The 19,946-nt window shown below is 43.5% G+C and overlaps 1 long non-coding RNA gene across 2 annotated transcripts in view; it reads right to left on the bottom strand.

The window, feature by feature from the left end:
- Positions 1-1,542: 1,542 nt before the first annotated feature.
- Positions 1,543-19,946, bottom strand: part of LOC115293888 — a 20,977-nt gene continuing 2,573 nt past the window's right edge. The window contains exons 2-3 of one of the 2 annotated variants that reach the window (XR_003909655.1): positions 10,651-10,704; positions 1,543-1,738 (exon numbers count right to left, since the gene is read on the bottom strand). This is a non-coding gene — a long non-coding RNA (uncharacterized LOC115293888). Of the gene's footprint in view, positions 1,739-7,173; positions 7,915-10,650; positions 10,705-19,946 lie in introns of those variants that run through there. The other variant, XR_003909656.1, reaches the window with a different exon arrangement.

Raw genomic sequence — 19,946 nt, 5'->3', positions numbered from 1 at the left:
TGTATTAAAAAATAATAATCCTTATTTGATTGTCTGTTGTGTACCAAACACTCTCATTAACCTCATAACTACCCCTTGGCATAAATAAATTAATTAAATTGGAGTGGGTGGCTCAGTCAGTTAAGTGTTTGATTCCAGATCAGGTCATGATCTCATGGTTCATGAGTTGGAGCCCCGCATCGGGCTCTGTGCTGACAGCTTGACGCCTGGAGCCTGCTTTGGACTCTGTGTCTCCCACTCTCTCTGATTCTCCCCAGCTTGTGCTCTTTCTCATAAATAATAAATGAATAGATTTTAAAATACCAATTTATTTATTTTGAGAGTGAGAGAGAGCACATGTGGGGAGGGGCAGAGAGAGAGGCAGGGAGCGAATCCCAAGCAGAGCCTGATGCGGGACTCAAACTCACGAACTCTAAGATTATGACTTGAGCAGAAATCAAAAGTCAGATACTTAACTGACTGAGTCACCCAGGCACCCCTAACAAACCTTTAAAGATAATATGGCTTGAAAATGACAGAGCCAATCACGGAGCCTGGATCTGAATAATTAATACTTACTTCCCTAAATCACAATAACCTCCAAGTCCATTTTTCTTCTTTTGCAGACTATTTTTTTCTAGTGGCCAGTGGAAAATAAAGAAGATAATCAATTGTGTTTGAATGGGTGTTTTTTATTCTTTTGCAGGCTGTCCGAGGTTGGCAACCCTTACATTAGCCTCAGGGAAATGAAAAATCTTCATTTGATAGTTTTATGACTACACCACTTAGTCCCCAAGGAACACTTTTCCCTGATATTTTCAGCCCATATGATGAACATAAATCCATCATTTCAGAAAAAATGAATTTCAGAAAATATTGTAGGGCCATTCTTTTGCAGGTTGATAGAAAATTAAACTCATATGTCATCTCTGTATTTCCTTGGATTTCTAGGAAAGTTTTCAGTAACTTCTAGATCATAGGAATGAAATAACTAAGTAGTTACTCTTGCTTGAGAACTTCAACAAAAAGCATACCCCTATACATAAGTGTGGAAGTTAAAAAGCTGTACTTCAAGAAAATAAAAAAGAAAAGATCAAGTCATGTTTGGGACTTCCGTAGTGTTGGAGGTTTGTAATAATTATCATGTATTTACTAAGCAGGTAAATCGGCTCCCTCTGTACTTCTTTTTATGCGAGAAAAGTGTCTATTTTTAATTTAATTTATTTAAAAATCTTCATTTATTTTTGAGAGACAGAGAGAGAGATACGGAGTGTAAACGGGGGAGGGAAAGAGAGAAGAAAACACAGAATCCGGAGCAGGCTCCAGGCTCTGAGCTGTCAGCACAGAGCCCAACCTGGGGGCTCCAACCCACAAACCATGAGATCATGACCTGAGCCAAAGTCGGACGCTCAACCAACTGAGCCACCCAGGCGCCCCAATAATCATCTATTTTTAAAACAACTCTTTTTTTTTTATTACACATAGGCAGAGACAATCCTGATAATGCCAGTTTAACATTTACTGCTTCTATAAAATGTAACACAAAATAAATGTCTAGTGACATGCACGGAACCATTTTATGACTTGTTCACCCTGGAAGGAAAATCCATAAATGTTAGGGCCAGTACCAAGGACAGACTGTAAACACCAAGCCAACGGGCCAGGAACAGGGAACTCCACGGAGGTAGAAGGCCCGCCCCAACGTGGGCCTGGACGTCGGCGGTTAGAGATCATGAGGCATGAAGTTCCAGGTGGCAATCTTGGCAGAACCGTAAGAAAGAGCAAGGAAAAACGTTTTGGTTTTGTACAAATATGTATATCCACGTGTGTCCTTGACCTGGCTGGTGGTCAGTATAAATGAATGCCTGCTTCTTGTAGGTTTGTTTCCTCTGTCCGTCAATAATTCTGCAAGGACTGGCTTTTAGCTGGGGAGTCAGGGACATTCACTCTCTTGGGATCATAGCTGTCAGAGCCTCTATAGCAAAACACTCTTTTCATTTAAGGCTGCCATGCCGTGCGGAGACTCCCTGGAGCCTCGAGAGGGGGCTTTCAGTATAGAGCGGACTAAATGATATATTTTATAAGCTAGATCTGACACATACTGAAATCTGTTCACTGGAAAGAGATAATACTATCCTTTTTAAAACTCAAGAAACATTCACAAAAATTGGCCATATACTTAGGCTACAAAAACCTCAATAAACACCCAGAAGCAGAAATGACACAGACCTGGGGGCACCTGGGTGGCTCAGGCAGTTAAGCATCCAACTCTTAATTTCAGCTCAGGTCATGATCTCTCAGTTCATGAGTTTGAGTTCCACCTTGGACCCCCGTTTGAGGTTCTCTCTTTCTTCCCTCTGCCCCTCCCCCTGCTTGTGCTCTCTCTCTCTCTCTCTCTCTCTCTCAAAATAAATAAATAAACATTAAAAAAATAAAGAAATTGGGGTGCCTGTGTGGCTCACACGGTTAAGCATTCGACTTTGGCTTAGGTCATGATCTCGCGGTCTGTGAGTTCAAGCCCCACGTTGGGCTCTGTGCTGACAGCTCAGAGCCTGGAGCCTGTTTAGGATTCCGTCTCCCTCACTCTCTGCCTCTCCCTCCACTCACACTGTGTCTCTGTCTCTCTTTCAAAAATAAACAAACATTAAACTTTTTTTTAAAAAGTAAAGAAATAACATAGACATAATTCTCTGGTCAAAAGCAAACAGCGAGAAGACAAAAAGACACTATTACTTGAAACTTTAAAACTCTCAAAGAAGTCTAGGGGTGCCTGGATGGCTCAGTCTGTAGAGCAGGCCGACTCAGTCAGGGTCATGAGTTCAAGCCCCATGTTGGGCATGGAACCTACTTAAAAAAAATAAAAAAATAATTTAAAAAACTCATAAAAGTCTAGACTCAAAGAAGATATCAAAACTAAATTTGCTATTTAATTACAAAAATCACTGGTAATGCTACATATTAGTACCATGGATTATAGCTAAAGCAATCCTCAGAAGCAAATTTGTGGGGTCAGAAGTTATATTAGTAATTAAGAAAGAATAAAAGTAAATTAATTAACCACTTGACTCAGGAAGACAGAGGAAAGAAAGATCAACAACCAAAAGGAAAGAAGGAAAAATGAGAAAGCAGAAAATAAAAACTAAAATTGGCGAAATGATCTCATTGAATAAATTTAACAAATTAAGAAGGGTAGGGGCACCTGGGTGGCTCGGTCAGTTAAGGTCCCCACTGTTGATGGTTCATGAGATCAGGCCCTGAGTTGGGCTCTGTGTTGACAATGCAAAATGAATGAATGAATGAATGAATGAACGAACTAACTTTTTAAAAAAGGATAAACTACTAGCTAACTTGATTAAAAAACCACAAATACACATGATATAAAATGCAAAGGAAAATAAAGTCATAGAAGACTATTTTGCTTAATTGTCTACAAATAAACCTGAAAATCCAGTGAAATGAATAATTTTTCTAAGAAAATACAATTGATAAGGGTACCTGGTACCTGGTATCTGACTTTGGCTCAGGTCAGGATCTCATGGTTAATGAGTTTGAGCCCTGCTCTGTGCTGACAGCTCAGAGCCTGGAGCCTGCTTCAGAATCTGTGTCTCCCTCTCTCTCTGTCCTTTCCCAGCTCACGGTCTTTCTCTCTCTCAAAAATAAATAAACATTTAAAAAATAAAGAAAATACAATTTAATAAAGTTGATAAAATAAAAATCTAAAAATTAACTATTAAAAACCCAAGAAAAAGGAAAAAAATTGTTGCAATGGTAGACTCCCAAAGAACATGAGGCCCAGAGGACTTCACAGGCAGATCTTAACCAATCTTAGGAAATGAATAGGCTGCAATGCTTCTTAAATTGTTCTAGAAGAACGAAAGAGATAAAGCTTCTAAATTTTAGTAGTAAAAGTAAAACCAACGGCAGTAGCGTAAAGAATCAATTGACAAAAATCAATTATGAACATTGATGCAAAAAATGTTCAGCAGTTTTAGAACCTGAATCCGGCAGTACCTTATGAGGATTAAAGGAAAAATAGCTTTTTTCCCCCTTAGGGTTGCAAGAATGATTCAATATTACTATGCTCCGAAGCGGTTGGGGTTCATTTGGTTGGCTCACTCAGCATCTATTTCAATCTCTTTTTAGTGTGCCGTCCCATACTGCGGAGGCCGGAAAGCTCAGGAATCTTCATTTCCCAGGCTCCCTTGCAGCTAAGGTCCTCAGTGTAAATTATGTTCGCCAATCAGATGCACCTATGTGAAACTCCATTTCAGAACTCTAATTAGGGAAAGAGGCATCCATTTTGCTGGAGTTGATTGTAGCAGACTTGGTGAAGCTATGGAGCTAATAGTTCAGTATCAGTTTTGAGATCCAGAGGCAATAGATAATTCTGGTGGAAACATCTTATTCCCAGATTACATGAGGACAGTGTGCTCTTGAAGCTAATGGATGGGGGCCTGACTTCCTGACCATGGCGGAGGGAGCCTATCTCTTGGTGTGGCTTTGGGAATTATTCTTGGAACCTGCTCCCCCAGCTCCCCACTGATTTACAAGCACTTGATTCCCTGTATTAAATCCCTTTCTGTTTCCTGCAGCTGAACTCTGGCTGATAAAATAGATTAAAAGAGAAAAAAAGAATTGTATGATTTTTCTCCAAAGATGATGCCTTTGATAAATCTCAACATCCATACTTGATTTTTAAAAATTTTCTCGGGCACCTGGGTGGCTCTGTCAGTTAGCATCCGACTCTTGATTTGGGCTCAGTTCATGTTCTCACGGTTTGCAAGTTCAAAGCTCTGTGCTGGCAGTGCAGAGCCTGCTTGGGATTCTCTTGCTCTCTCTCTGTCCCTTCCCCTCCCGCAACCATGCATTCTCTCTCTCTTAAAATAAATAAGTAATCTTAAAAAAACTTCTTAAAATAGGAAAGATGAATGCTTTTAAATGCCAGCATTATGTCTAATGAGGAAACACAAGAAGCATTCCTGTGAAAATCAACAGCAAGGGGCACCTAGCTGGCTTAGTTGGTAAATCCAGTGACTCTTGATCCTGGGGTGGGGAGTTCAAGCCCCATGTGGGGGCATGGAGCCTACTTAGAAAAGTAAAATAAAGTGGAAAAGATGATTAATGTTAAAAAAAAAATTCAACAGCATGACAATTATGTCTATAGTCTCCACTATTATTTAGCATAGTTCTGGAGGTTTAACCAATACAGTCACACAAGAGACAAGGAGGTATAAACATTGGAGGAAAGAAATAAAATACCTGAAGATAAACTTGATATTGTCTTTGATAAAGACAATATTTTAATCGCTGTAATTTTGCTCACAGCTGAAGGAGAGTCGGCTTAGCAGGAACTCTAGGTAAAAGTAACATTCCCTCAGAATGTTGAAGATATTATTCTGTTGTCTCTTCTATCCAGTATTGCCGCTGCAGAGCGTAATATTAATCTGATGCTTATCCACCTGCAGCTGATCTGTTCCTTTAGTTTGGAAATCCCCTCCTCCACCCCCAGGATTTTATTTTTAAGTAATCTCTGCACCCAGCGTGGGGCTGGAATGCACAACCCCCAAAGCAAGAGTCGTTTGCTCTACCCACTGAGCCAACCAGGTGCCCCTGGAAGGTCTTTTGAAAAGCAAACACAAAAGCAAATCTTTTAGCTATTAATTGTCAGGGGGTTGAGCAGGGCTGAAAGCCTGCCAAATCCAGTAGAACATTACTGTTCTCTCCACCACATCTATACCATAACGCCCACTTGCTGTGGATTGTGCAATGCCAAAAAGCTAAGCAAAATTAACCTTCAACCAATTCGGCTCAAATTCTTTAATGATTTCCTCCTCAAAGAATTTGACAACTTCACCTTTCCAACTATATAAAACTGCATTTCAATTTTTAACCACCAGATGTCACTTGGGAAACAGTAAGCAAGAGTCTATATTTGAATCTTCCCAGAAGAAAAATATTTTTATCTTTTATGCATGAAAATTAGAATGTTCTTGGCAGGATATGTCAGCAATAGAGGTAGGAAGGTGCATACTGGTTGAAATGTGGCAGATAAATAAAAACATTTACATGTATTCAGATTCTCAAATAGAGTCAACTGACATTTCAACTCCTAAATAGATATCAGCTTTCCAAATATTATACTAACTCTAAGAGTTCTTTTTAGTGGAAGTCATTGGAATAGTTTTAATGCTACCAATTTCTAAGTTCTGTATGATAAAAAAAAAAACCTCACTACACCGGAAGGTAAACTAAAAATAGAGATGAGTAACTTTGAAGTTCATGAACTAATTTTTATCAATAACCCTATTCACTCTTCTGTAATCTATCATTTTTTAAAAATGTTTATTTATTTTTGAGAGAAAGAGAGACATAGAGTTCAAGCAGGGGAGGGGCAGAGAGAGGGGAACACACAGAATCTGAAGCAGGCTCCCAGCTATGAGCTGTCAGCACAGAGCCCGATGCAGGGCTCGAACCCACAAGCTGTGAGATCATGACCTGAACTGAAGTCAGACATGTAACCGACTGAGCCACCCAGGCGCCCCTGTAATCTATTATTTTCTTATGTGTGTAACCAGACTCCCTCAAGGACCTATAAAACCCCGCATGATCTGGCCCCAATCACCTTTCCTGCTTCCCTCTCTTTCCTTCCTGGCTCTCCCCAGCTGCCCTGGGCTTCTTTTGGATCCAGGAATGTGGCAGTATCCCTTTGCATATATTAGGGGCTGTGTCTGGAATGAGCCTTCAACCCTCTCTTTATCTTATGAGTCATGAGTTTCCAGGACACAGTTTGAATGTCAGCTCCCAAGGAAGCCTTCCTTCGCCACGTTCAGTGCTGTCTAGATTTGGATTCCTTCCAACCTGCTTTTCCTTCATAATACTTTACACCATCTGTTATTATATCCTTGTGTGATCATTTTATCTAGATAGGAACCACCTCCATGGGGCCCTTGTATCTCTGCCATCTAGGAAACAGAAGAGTTAAAAAAATTTTTTTTAGTTTATTTATTCTGAGAGTGAGCCTGAGTGGGGGGAAGGGTAGAGAGAGAGAGGGAGAGAGAGAGAGAGAGAGAGAGAGAGAGAGAGAGAGAGAATCCCAAGCAGGTCCTGTGCTATCAGTGCAGAATCTGCCTTGAGGCTCGATCTCACAAACCTCCAGAATATGACCTGAGTGGAAACCAAGAGTCGGACGCTCAACGGACTGAGCCACTGAGGCACCTCAATTTTTTTAAGGTGTGTTTTTTTAGTTTCTTTAGGCCACAGTAGAATTTACTCAATGGCACTTAATAAATATTTGTGGAAGGAAAGAATTACTGAATCCAGGTTACAGTGTTTGTGCACATCCCCCATTAGAATGCAGGCTCCACAGAGGACACCGTTGTTCTGTCCCCTGTGCCAACCCTATGCCTGCAAGAGGCCCACTTTGGGCATCAATGTTGTCAAATGGTCCTTGGATAAATGGATGGTGTACATGGTTGACAAAAACTCTGGTTGTCTATGAGGCAAATCTGTTTTATTAATTAACTAATTTTTTAGAGAAAGAGAGCAAGAGCTCATGCATGAGTGGGTGACGGGCGGAAAGACAGGAGAGAGAGAATCCCAAGCAGGCTCCCTGCTGTCAGCACAGAGCCCAACTTGGGGTTGGACGCGATCTCAAGAACCACGAAATCAAGACCTGAGTCTAAGTCAAGAGTTGGCGGCTTAACCGACTGAGCCACCCAGGTGTCCCATCTATGAGGCAAATCTTAAGCGAAAGAACACTTTTTTTTAAAGCAGAAATTTAGTTTCTTCTTACCTTCACTTGCTGACTCAAAAACCCACCAAACATGACACTTTCCTAGGGTTTCTTCCTTCCTAGGAAACCACAGGGATTTCTCTCTAGGAGCGCACAGTGCCGTCCTGACTATTTCACAGCCGGTGGAGGGTGAAGCAGCTCTTCTGTGTGGGGAAGGGTTTGGGAAGGGAGTTTTCTGGATGCTGCCACAAGGTAGCCCAGGGACTCCGATGGGAACTACTCAGTCATTCTGCTAATATTGTTCATTCGTTCGGTAGTGTTTTACGTGTCTGTGACACTGCTTGAAGCTAGGGCTATTGAGCCAGATGAGACATGCTCCTGGCCCTCAAGAAGTCCGCCATCTTTTAGGAAAGACAGAACAGTAGACTAATCGCTGAAGTCCAATGTGGCCCATAAATATTCTGCTGGGGGTATTAGTAGAATACACACGCAACAGAAATTTAAATTGTGGTCAGTAGTCTTTGGGAGAGCTTCCTTAAGGAAGAGACACCCACGCTTAGTTTTTAAGGATAAGAAGGCTTTATTTCTACAAACAAGAGGAGGGCACCTTGGTGGCTCAGTCTGTTAAGCGTCTGACTCTTGAGTTAGGTCATGATCTCATGGTTGGTGAGATCAAACCCTGGGAGGGCTCTGTGCTGATAGCATGGGCCCGCTTGGGACTCTCTCTCCTTCGCGCTCTGCCCCTCCCCTGCTCACTTGCATGCACATGCCATCTTCCTCTCAAAATAAATAAATAAACATTTAAAAAAAGAAAGAAAGAAAAAAAGGGGCACCTGGGTGGCTCAGTCGGTTGTGTCTGACTTTAGATGAGGTCATGATCTTGCAGTTCATGAGTTCGAGCCCTGCATCAGGCTCTCTGCTCTCAGCATGAACCTCTGTTCCCCTCTGTCTCTGACCCCCCTTGCTTATACGCTCTCTCGAAAGAAAGAAAGAAAGAAAGAAAGAAAGAAAGAAAGAAAGAACCACTTTCTAGAAAACAACTTCAGAAGACCACAGAGGGGCACAATGGCTGGTTGAGGGAACGTGAAGAAAGCGTGGCTCTAACAAAGCATGGAGTTGTTTCTACCAGAAGCTAGCCGACTCTCTGCGGCCCTGAAAGAGTTGGCAAGCGAATTCCTCCATCCCTACTCTCCCGACCCAGTCTCCCAATGAATAATTCTCTTTGTGCACATAAGGCAACGATAAATTAGAGACAGCAGAAGTCTTCAACGTGAGTGACAGCTATAGCAAATGCGAGTTTATAAATCAGCCTGAATGTCTCTCACTGGTTTTCTAGGGAAAATCACTGAAGCTGGTCACAGGAACCCGGCAAAGACTCAGCGAGAAGACGTTGCACCTGCACTAAGCCACTCCTGTAGCATGGGTTCCCTGGGAAGCCAGAGCCTAAAGGAAAAGGCCGTGAGCTGCCCCCTTGTAGGGACGTGCAATCCCAGGGAAGCAAGGGTGAGGGTCAAGGGACTGAATCAGGGGCAATGTGAGAGCGGCTGGAGTCGGCCTATTATTGGTTGCAAGCAGTTAATGCTCCAGCTCATGGGATGTGTTCAATAAGACAAGCAAACTGCTGCACCTCCCAGCAGCCCCACAGGAGAGAGGAAGGAAAGGGATTTATCCACCAGCTCGTTCCCGCTCTCCATGTTCTGCTAGTAGAGAGTCTACCCTGTGGGTCTCTAACTTCCCTGGACAGACGTGCCTCAGCCTCTCCAGGCACCTAGGGGAAGCCAAAGAGAACACCCATCATGGTTTTTGGCCACCCATGAATTTTGAGTCCTTTTTGTATATGGAGAAAGTCTCAATTTCAGAATGTTTGCTCTCCAAAGAAGTCAGAACCTGTCTTGACATCTTAGGTTTGAGGATGGCGGTGCTCCCTCCAGGTTCTGCCAGTCAGATCACCTCCGGGAGCCCTGTGTGCAGAAGTGAGCGAGGCACCTCACAGACGCCATGGTGACAGGTGCAGGGAGAGGAGGCAGCTTCCAGGGGCCACTGCTGGAGAGCCTAGCGGTGGACTCTAGAGTCCACCCCCTGGGGGGGAGAGCTGGGCTGTCCGGGCCCCAGGACAGTGAGGTGTCTGGGGAAGCCGTCCTGCTTTATAACTTGCATGTGGCTCCCGGGCTCATGGCATCCATGGTTGATTCTATGGCCCTCACTGAGATTCTGACAACTCCTTTAAACTTAAAAAAAATTTTTTTAAATTTATGTTCATTTATTTTCAAGAATGAGAGAGACTGAATGTGAATGGAGGAGGGGCAGAGAGAGGGGGAAACACAGAATCCAAAGCAGGTTCCAGGCTCTGAGCTGTGAGCACAGAGCCTGATGCTGGGCTCAAACTCATGGACCACAAGATCATGACCTGGGTTGAAGTCAAATACCCAAATGACTGGGCCACCCAGGAGCCCCACTACTTTCAACTTTCAATAAAATTCTTTTTCTGCTTAAACTAGCCTGAGTGGGTTTGGTTTCTGAAATCAAGAACCTTAAAAGATTCATGTAATGTAAAAATAACCTCGAGGTTGTCTTCAAGTCGTGACATACTTTTTAATGTTTATTCATTTTTGAGAGAGAGAGAGAGAGAGAGAGAGAGAGAGAGAGAGAGAGAGAATCAGTGGGGGAGGGGCAGAGAGAGGTGGACAGAGAATCTGAAGCCGGCTCTGTGTTGACAACAGTAAGTTCGATGTGGGGCTTGAACTCATGAACCCTGAGATCATGACTCGAGCCGACGTCAAATGCTCAACCAACTGAGCCACCCAGGCGCCCTGAGTCATGACATACTTCTACTCCTAGATCTGCTTTTTTTGCGTGGGACAGATCTCATGAATTTCCACTCTGTACCCTATAATCATTGAACTCTGTGGTCTCACAGACCACCGTATTTGATCACTCACCTTTGGCTTTGAGCAGAGTTTCACACCACACCCACGGAGAGAACCAAATGTCTCCTGAAACAAACAAGGTAATTTATTCGAGCTGAAATGTCTGCGCCAGTCATCCAATGCACAGGGCTGAAAGGGCACTCTTGGGAAATTTTATTTGTATGAGAGACAGGTGACAGGCCTGCAGGCCATAATCTAATTGAGTCAGACACTGCTGGTAGGCAAAGAAAAAAACCAGTGACCTATAAATCTGTAATTTTCTTGCTATATCTAGCAAAATCAGGTCACTGTTTCCAGCCCTAACTTCGTTCCCTGGTCTCTTATGCACTGAGCTGTGTCACAAATTTCCTTCAGATAAGGTTGATTAGTAAACTGTGGGAAAAAATAAAAATGTAAGGCGAAGCCCACCGGGATCTTTGGCAAGTGCAACTCCTTAAAGGACTCGCTTGTGTCCCAGCTGTATGTCACGTGGTTGCGGTAATTTTCTTCCTTGTAGCTCATAAAAAAGAATATGGTGAAGTTTTCTTTGGATTTGGCTCAACTCCCCTCTTGAGAGGAAAGATTATCGTGGCCAATGGACACCAGCATGATCTTTGATTTAGAGCTATTTATTCCCCAAGGATGACTGAGTGGGAGAGTATGAGGGTCAAGTTGGGGGACACGTATCGGAATCACCAAAGGACGGCTGTCACCACTCTCCTTCCCCATGGCTGTCCCGTGCGAGGCTTTAGGATAGATTAGCAAAGAAACAGACTGCTCTACTGGGTTTAGGTCACGCTGCTCAGAAATCTTTTATTAAAAAATTTTTTAATTTATTTTTATCTGAGAGCAAGTGGGGGAGGGACAGAGAGAAGAAGGGACAGAGGATCCAAAGCAGGCTCCATGCTGGCGGCAGCGAGCCCGATGTGGGGCTCAAACCCATATGATCATGTGATCATGAGCTGAGCCAAAGCTGGACACTCAACTGACTGAACCATCCAAAGCACCTCCTCAGAAACACTTTAATACATTTGCTGGCAAAATGGCCCAGGTAGTCCAGAGAACTCTGCCCCAAACAGGACACATAGACATATTTTTTAATTGTTTATTTATTTTTAAGAGAGCGAGCCAGCAGGAGAGGGGCAGACAGAGACAGAGAGAAAATCCCAAGCAGGTTCCACACTGTTAGCGCAGAGCCCGACTCACAAACCGTGTGACATCATGACCTGAGCTGAAATCAGGAGTCAGACGCTTAACTGACTGAGCCACCCAAGTGCCCCAACACTTAGACATATTTAAAACAAATAAACTAACCTGGTCACACCAGGGGATACAAGCCAATTATTCTTACAAAAGTACGTTTAATAGTTTTATGAGGAGGCGCTTCTGTAAGAAAACCATTCTGTGATAGCATTTCTGGGAATATTCTGGAATATTCTGGGTGGGCAAGCAAGGGAGCAAGGGACAGTCCTCAGTACGAGTAGTTCCCGTTTCCAGACCCGTCAGTGAGGGCAGATCCCCCCCTCTGCTGAGCCAGGGGGACTGAGGCATCGGCAAGAGACCAGGAGCGCACCAGTCACTCAGCACTCTGCAGAGACAAGGAGATCTTTGGAGTGGACAAGAATGCACCCCATCCACGGGGCGCCTGGGTGGCTCAGTCGGTTCAGCATGCGACTGCAGCTCAGGTCATGATCTCACAGGTCATGCGTTCGAGCCCCGCATGGGGTTCTGTGCTGACAGCTCGGAGCCTGGAGCCTGCTTCAGACTCTGTGTCTCCCTCTCTCTTTCTGCCCCTTCGCCACTTGTGCTCTTTCTCTCCCTCTCTCAAAATTAAATAAACATTAAAAATATAATCATAAATATATTATTAACATTAACACATATTATTATATGTATAACATTATTAACATTAAAATTATAATAATAAGATAAAATAGAGAAACAGCCAAATGGCCCATAACACTCTCCTGATTCAGATTCAAGTTTATCGCACATTCTCAACTGAGAGAGGCCCCAGGGAGCGATTGAGTGCTCATGGACCCCAGAGTCGGGCCTAAACTTGCAGACCTACTAGGCGCGGCAACCTTGGGCAACTTGCTTACCTCTGTTTCCCTAACTGCCTGGTCAGGTTGTTTGAAAGGTGTCTTTTATTTACTTATGAAAAGAGTTCTTACTGAAGTGTAACCGACATACGATATCCCAGTAAAGGCAGGTGCATGATCGTGATTCGGTATTTTCATACAGTGCAAAGCGATCCCCGTGGTAAGTGTAGTTACCATACAAAGTTAGAATGACAGTATTGACTATATTCTAGAGGCTGTACTTTTCATCCCCGTGATTTATTTATTTTATAACTGGAAGTCCGAACTGCTTAATCCCCTTCACTTTGTCAGCTCTCCAAGCCCTCTCCATCTGGTAACCACCCGTTTACTGTATCTGTGGTTTGAGGGAGGTCATGGTCATAAAGCCCGTAGTGAACTCTCTGCACCCAGCAGAGACTGAACAATCTGTAAACGAGGACTCTGAGTTTTCCTATACTCGTTTTCTCCATCCTCCAGAGACCCATTGGGATGTACTCTCTGTGGAGAATAACCAAACGTGCCACTCCATGAAAGACTAATCTTTCTAATCCATCAAATACATAAAAAGCTATTTTATTGGATAAACTTCATTGAGATGACACCTTTTGTTATGTGAGGAGAACAAATGTCCCATATTTAATTTGCTCCAGTAAAATCTGCGTCCAGTCCTTGTTCTGTGCAGTAAAAATGTAATTCTCCCAGAAGACACACTTCTCATCTGCCCCACTTTGAAACTCTCACTCCGATCCGCCATTTATGTGAAATTCAGAATTCTCGCTAGAATGACTATCTGCTAGGTCTGTCAGACAGAAGTTAAATCCTTTATGGAAAGGGTTTTTAATTTTTTAATGTTTACTTTTGAGACAGAGAGGGAGTGGGGGGAGGGGCAGAGAGAGAGGGAGACACAGAATCCAAAGCAGGCTCTAGGCTCCCAGCTGTCAGCACAGAGCCTGATGCGGGGCTTGAACTAGGGAACAAGGAGATCATGACCTGAGCTGAAGTCGGATGCTGAACCACCTGAGCCACCCAGGCACCCCTGCGTGAAGTTTTAAAGATTAGTCAAGACTATATAATTCTTTGAGATATTTAGGATTTCCATTTTAAAATATGGTATTAAGTTTATTTGACTATTTGTTAATTGTCTGTTTTGCTTCACTAGTATATAAGTTCGGGGAGAGCGTAGAATTTCACCTGGTACAAAATTAGTTAATAAGTCATTGATGAATGAATGAATGAATGAATGAATGAGGCAGCAAGGTTTTTATCACACACCTAAAAGTCATGCCTGAGCTAGAAATGAAGGTCTGTTCTTAGGAGATTCTTTCATCAAAATGTATTTTTTTCTCTACATTTAATGAATTATTTAAAATTTTCCCCTCCTCTTCATTTCTAAAGTTCACCCAGAGCTTTCCATATGTATGGACCTACACATTTTTTGTGTATGTAAATTTAAATACATTTTCTTTTTTTAAATTAAAAATTTTTTTAATTTTAATTAAAAAATTTTAAAGCTTATTTATTTATTTTGAGAGGGAGAGAGACAGCGTGAGCAGGGGAGGGGTGGAGAGAGGAGAGAGACTGAATCCCAAGCAGACTCCACGCTGTCAGTCATGAACCATGAGATCATGACCTGAGCCAAAAGCAAGAGTCGGACACTTAACCAACTGAGCCACCCAGGTGCCCCAATTTTCTTTTTTTTTTTTTTTAATTTTTATTTATTTTTGAGAGAGAGTGTGAGCAGGGGAGGAGCCAAGAGAGGGAGACAGAGGATTCCAAGCGGGCTCTGCACTAAGTGGAGAGTCTAATGCAGGGTTCAAACTCACACACTGTGAGATCATGACCTGAGCTGGTGTTGGATGCTTAACTGACTGAGCCACTCAGATGCCCTAAAGCCATTTTCAATACGGACTCCAATGACCTGGACATGGTTGGTCCTTGGAGTGGATCCTGAAGAACCCAATGCCCTAGTTAACCAGTGTAGGTAATTCAAGGGGCTATTTAGATCTTGCATTCTGTGGGGGAATGTTTGTCTAATTTTAGTACCAGTAAAAAAGAACTGTGAGGACGCCTAGCTGGCTCAGTCAGAAGAGAGAGCAACTCCTGATCTCAGGGTCGTAAGTTTGAGCCCCACGGCAGGCGTAGAGATTACTTAAATAAATAAAACATTTAAAAAAAAAGGACTTTGTTAGAGGGCTTTCCAAGTGGTAATGAGGTCCTTTCTTTCCTGTGCCAAGCCTAGTTTTACTTTTTGTGAAAATATTGAAGACCATAAACAAAAAGTGTTTATGGTTTGTGTTCTCTTCTGAAAACGGAACAAAAAATAGACTTTTCGGCCACGGTCCCAGAGACACTGAAGGGAAAGGTTACCCGGAGGCACTCAGGGGGATTGCGTCTGTCTGCTGGCGTTACAGGCAGTTTGATGCCTAAATGGCAGAAGAGAGCACACATGTAGCAGAAGAATGCATTTTGAAAGCCCATTCCAAATAGTTCTGTTCCACACAGTCTCTCTGTCCCCCTATGCCTTCCAACTACATACTGCTCCCTGACCTACATGAATGTTCCCTGAAGAGTTGTCATCTATGTCAGCCTTTTTTTTTTTTAAGTTGTGGGGCTAAAAAACCTTGCCAGTTCACTCATTTAGTCAGTCATTGAACGACTTTTTTTTTTTTAAGTAGGCACCACACCCAGCCTAATGTGGGGCTTGAACTCACGACCCTGAGATCAAGACCTAAGTTGAGATCTAGAGTGGGAGGCTTAACTGACTGAGCCACCCAGACGCTCCCCAAAAAGGAAACAATTCTTAAGTGCCTAGGAAAACTGGCCATGGTAAAGAACTTCGTCAAAGATATCATTTTCATATCAGTGCTTAAAATGTGTGTTTCTCCCACAAGCAGGAATCGGGGCAAAGACAGAACTAGCGAGGCAGGAGCAGGCTGGGCAAGCCCTCCCAACCACAGAAGGCCTCTGTGGTCAGCCCTGTGAGCAGGGGGAGACGGAGGGCAGTTTGAGGTCAGAGGGGGAGACGGAGCAGATCATGTAATCCAGACTGGATGCTAAAATGAGAAGTCGGGGGATGATTTTGGTCAAGGAAGAGTCGTAAGGTGTTTTCACAGGTCACTCCATACGCCGTGTGGCGAGTGGATCTTGCAACTGGGGCCAATACAAACTAACCCCGGAGTTCTACCTGGGCCAGTGGTAGGAGTATGATTTTCATATTCCGTTTCTTGCAAATGCAGATTAGTGTAGGACCCCTCCTCTTTGTTCTGCCTCAGCTGTTTCCTCCAGAAACACCAGGGCCTCTTAGGTAATGACGCTTCCCCTCCCCAGAGAACATGACCGTAATGACCTACCATGATGGGGGGAGGGGAAGCGGCCCAGCCTCCCATGCTCTCCTAGCTAGTGCATGGGTTGCCATGACCCAGGAAAGCCATGTGGCAACTATGCCCCAAACCAAGATTTTTTGACCAAAAACCAACGAACCAGACACAAAACAAAAGGAAACCAAACAATGAAAAGCAACCCAAAGATTAATTAAAGCAACTGTAGTTTTCTCTGTAAGAAGTCTGGTTTACCAGGTTACTGCCCTCATAACGCAGGCCTAAGTCATGGCCAGTGACATGGGTCTTCTTGGTGAATTATGATCAGGTTCAATCGGTTGAGTATCCAACTTTGGCTCAGGACATGATTTCACAGTTCGTGGGTTCGAGCCCCCTGCTGGGCTCTGTGCTGAGGGCTCAGAGCCTGGAGACTGCTTTAGATTCTGTCTCTCTTTGCCCCTTCCCTGCTCATGCTCTCTCTCTCTCTCTCTCAAAAATAAACATTTAAAAACATTCTCAGTAAATTATGATTGACACATACATGACTTGAAGTATGAAGTGTGCCACGCCCTCCGTGGATGAGCCTTAAGTGTGAACATTAACAGCAACAGGGACCATAGAGGACACGCACTGAACACTTAACTCTTGCTACATATTCAACTAGATCAAGTGTTGGCAACTTTTTCTGGAAAGGACCAGACAGCAAATGTTTTGGGACTCTCTGGGCCCTGATCTCTGTCACAACAACTCAGTTTTCCTGTTGTAGTGAGAAACAGCCACAGGTGACACAGGAGGGATGAATGTGCTTCTGTTCCAACAAAATTTAATTTTCCAAAACAGGCAGTAGCCTGGATGGGGGCCCTCGGGACACAGCTTGAGGGCTCCCGACTGAATGATTTATACGTTATCAAGTTATTTGATCCTCACAACACCCTGGTTGTTATTATTGCCCCTAACTTACAGAGAAGGAAACTGAGGCACACAGAGGTCATGTAACGAACCTGGCACAGCTCACACATGGTAGAGGGGAGATTCACACCCATGCGGCACAGTTCTAGAAGCTGAGAGTCGAGTCACTGTGAGTGAGGCTGGGCCAGGACGAGCCCTAGGCCCAGTCATGTATACACTTCTTCTGCAAACTGATGAGTTATGTATGTAGTTTCTCTTTCTATCAGATGCCCATGGGTGCCTCAGTGGCTCAGTTGGGTAACCATCTGACTTCGGCTCAGGTCATGATCTTGCAGTTGGTGAGTTTGAGCCCCGCACTGGGCTCTGTGCTGACAGCTCAGAGCCTGGAGCCTGCTTCGGATTCTGTGTCTCCCTCTCTCTCTGCCCCTTCTTAGCTCGCACTCTGTGTGTGTCTCTCTCAAAAATAAACATTAAAAAGAATTTTTATTTTCTTAAAAAAAGTTTTTTAATGTTTTATTTATTTTTGATACATAGCATGAGAGGGGGAGGGGCAGAGAGAGAAGGAGACCCAGAACTGGAAGCAGGTTCCAGGCTCTGAGCTAGCCATCAGCACAGAGCCCGACACGGGGCTCGAACCCACAGACATGAGATCTGACCTGAGCCAAAGTTGGAGGCTTAACCAACTGAGCCACCCAGGCGCCCCTACAAAGAATTTTTTAAAAAAAGATGCCTACCTCACACAATAGTAAGGAGAATAAAGGTCAGAGAATGGAATGAACCAAACAGTACAATGTTTCCATCAACACAGTGCTTTGGAAGAGTGGTCAAGCCACTCCACATGTTTGTGTCCTTTTGGGAGAATATGTGGGGGGCGGTCTCTGGGTTACTGGGGACACCTACGTCTGCCTATGCTGATCATCCTGGCAGTTCACAGAAGAATGGTTCTGTTAGCAGCTTAGAAATTTTCTGCTGCTGTTCTTTCCTCTACATGCTTCCTGCAATTATCGCGAGGATCAAATGGAGGGGACAGATACAGAGTCAATTATGGAGAAAAAGGAATGTTGACGGAAATTCTGTAGTATATAGTATGCATACAGGGAGAAGCTTTATGCTTCATGCTCTCTCTCCAAAAATAGAGGTATGTGTTTTCTTTAACAGATTTGCTAAAGCTCTCTTGAATTTTTCTTATAATGTTTATTTTTGAGAGGGAGAGAGCACACACATACAAGTGGGGGAGGGGCAGAGGGAGAGAGAAAGACAGAGGGACTCTGAACCAGGCTCCAGGCTCTGAGCTGTCAGCACAGAGTCCAACGCGGGGCTCAAACCCATGAACCATGAGATCACGACCTGAGCTGAAGTCAGATGCTTAACCACTGAGCCACCTGGGCACCGCTGGAGCTCTCTTGAATTTTTAAGAGATGAATAAAAATGTTTGGAGTTCAAGTTTGTTATTTTGTAGAGCCAAATCAACTCCACCTGTGTCACAAGCTAAGTCAAAGGGAAAGTTTGCTGGGTTACATTTTCGAGCTCACCTTTCTGTGTACCGTCTGTTTTAGATATGTCTGCTAAACAAACTACTGTCCACAATGGAAATTTATTTCGCACAGAACTTCTATTTTTTCCTTTCTATTTTTTGTTTTAAAATTTTACTTATTTACTTTTTAAAAATTTTAATGTTTATTTATTTTGAGGGAGAGACAGAGTAGCAGAGGGAAAGAGAGGAGAGAGAGAGATCAAGAGGGAGAGAATCCTAAGTAGGCTCCATGCTCAGCATGGAGCTGGACGTGGGGCTCGATCTCATGGCCATGAGATCATAACCTGAGCTGAAATCACAAGTTGGATGCTTAACCGACTGAGCCACCCAGGTGCCCCTAAATTTTTATTTTTGAAAGAATTAGAGATTTACAAGAAGTTCCAAAATATCTAAACAGGGAGATCCCATCCATGTGCCTTTCACCCAGCTTGCTCCAAATATTGAACTAGAGTTCAACATCAAAACCAGGAAATTAGGGACTCCCTGGGTGGCTCAGTCAGTTGAGCATCTGACTTGATTTCAGCTCAGGTCATGATCCTGGGGTCACGGGACTGAGCCCTGAATTGGATTCTGTGCTAAGCGTGGAGCCTGTTTGAGATTCTCTCTCTTTTCTGTTGCCCCTCCCTAGCTCATGTGCATGCTCTCTCTCTAAAATAAATAAAAATTTAAAAAAATTAAAAAGAAACAGGAAACTGATGTTGGTAGAGGACAGAGGGCTCATTCAGGCGTCACCGGTGTCACATGCTATTATTTGTGTATGTGTGTGTGTACAGTTTTATGTAATTTTGTCACAGGTACAAATTGAGTGTCCCTACCAGAACAATCAGAACACAGAACTGCTTCATTAATATCAGGTTCCCTTGTGCTAGCTTTCTATGGCTATGACCTTCACGTTTGGCAACCAGCCATTTGATCTCCATCTCTGTAATTGTGTTACTTCATAAATGTTACATACAGGCCCCTGGGTGTCTCAGTCAGTTAAACATCCAACTCTTGATTTCCGCTCAGGTCATGATCTCATGATTCATGGGATTGAGCCCTGTGTTGGGCTCCTTGCTGGGCATGGAGCCTGCTTGGGTCGGTCTCTCTCTCTCTCTCTCTCTCTCTCTCTCTCTTCTTCCCTCCCTCCCTCTCCCTCTCTTTCTCTCTCTCTCCCTCCTCTCTCTCCCTTTCTCCTGCTCACACACTCTCTTCTCAAGATAAATAAACATTTATGTTTTGAAAGAATGCTATATAAAGTCAGATGGTATGTACCCTTCTGAGATGGACTTTTTTCTCCCACACAATTCCTGATGCAGATATCTGGAATTTGCCCTTTTTATTGCTGACTAGTGGTCCATAGTATGGATGCACAACAATTTCTTCAACAGCTCACCATGGAAGGATATTTGGTTTATTTCCAGTTTGGGATATTATGAATAAAGTTGCTATGATTATCCATGGACAAGTTTTTGTATAAACCCAAATTTTCATTTCTCTGGAATAAAT

This window comes from Suricata suricatta, chromosome 6, assembly GCF_006229205.1.
Source record: "Suricata suricatta isolate VVHF042 chromosome 6, meerkat_22Aug2017_6uvM2_HiC, whole genome shotgun sequence".
Taxonomy (NCBI): Eukaryota; Metazoa; Chordata; class Mammalia; order Carnivora; family Herpestidae; genus Suricata; species Suricata suricatta.
The sequence above is the reverse complement of the archived record's forward strand: the minus strand, read 5'-3'. Positions and strand labels throughout refer to the sequence as shown.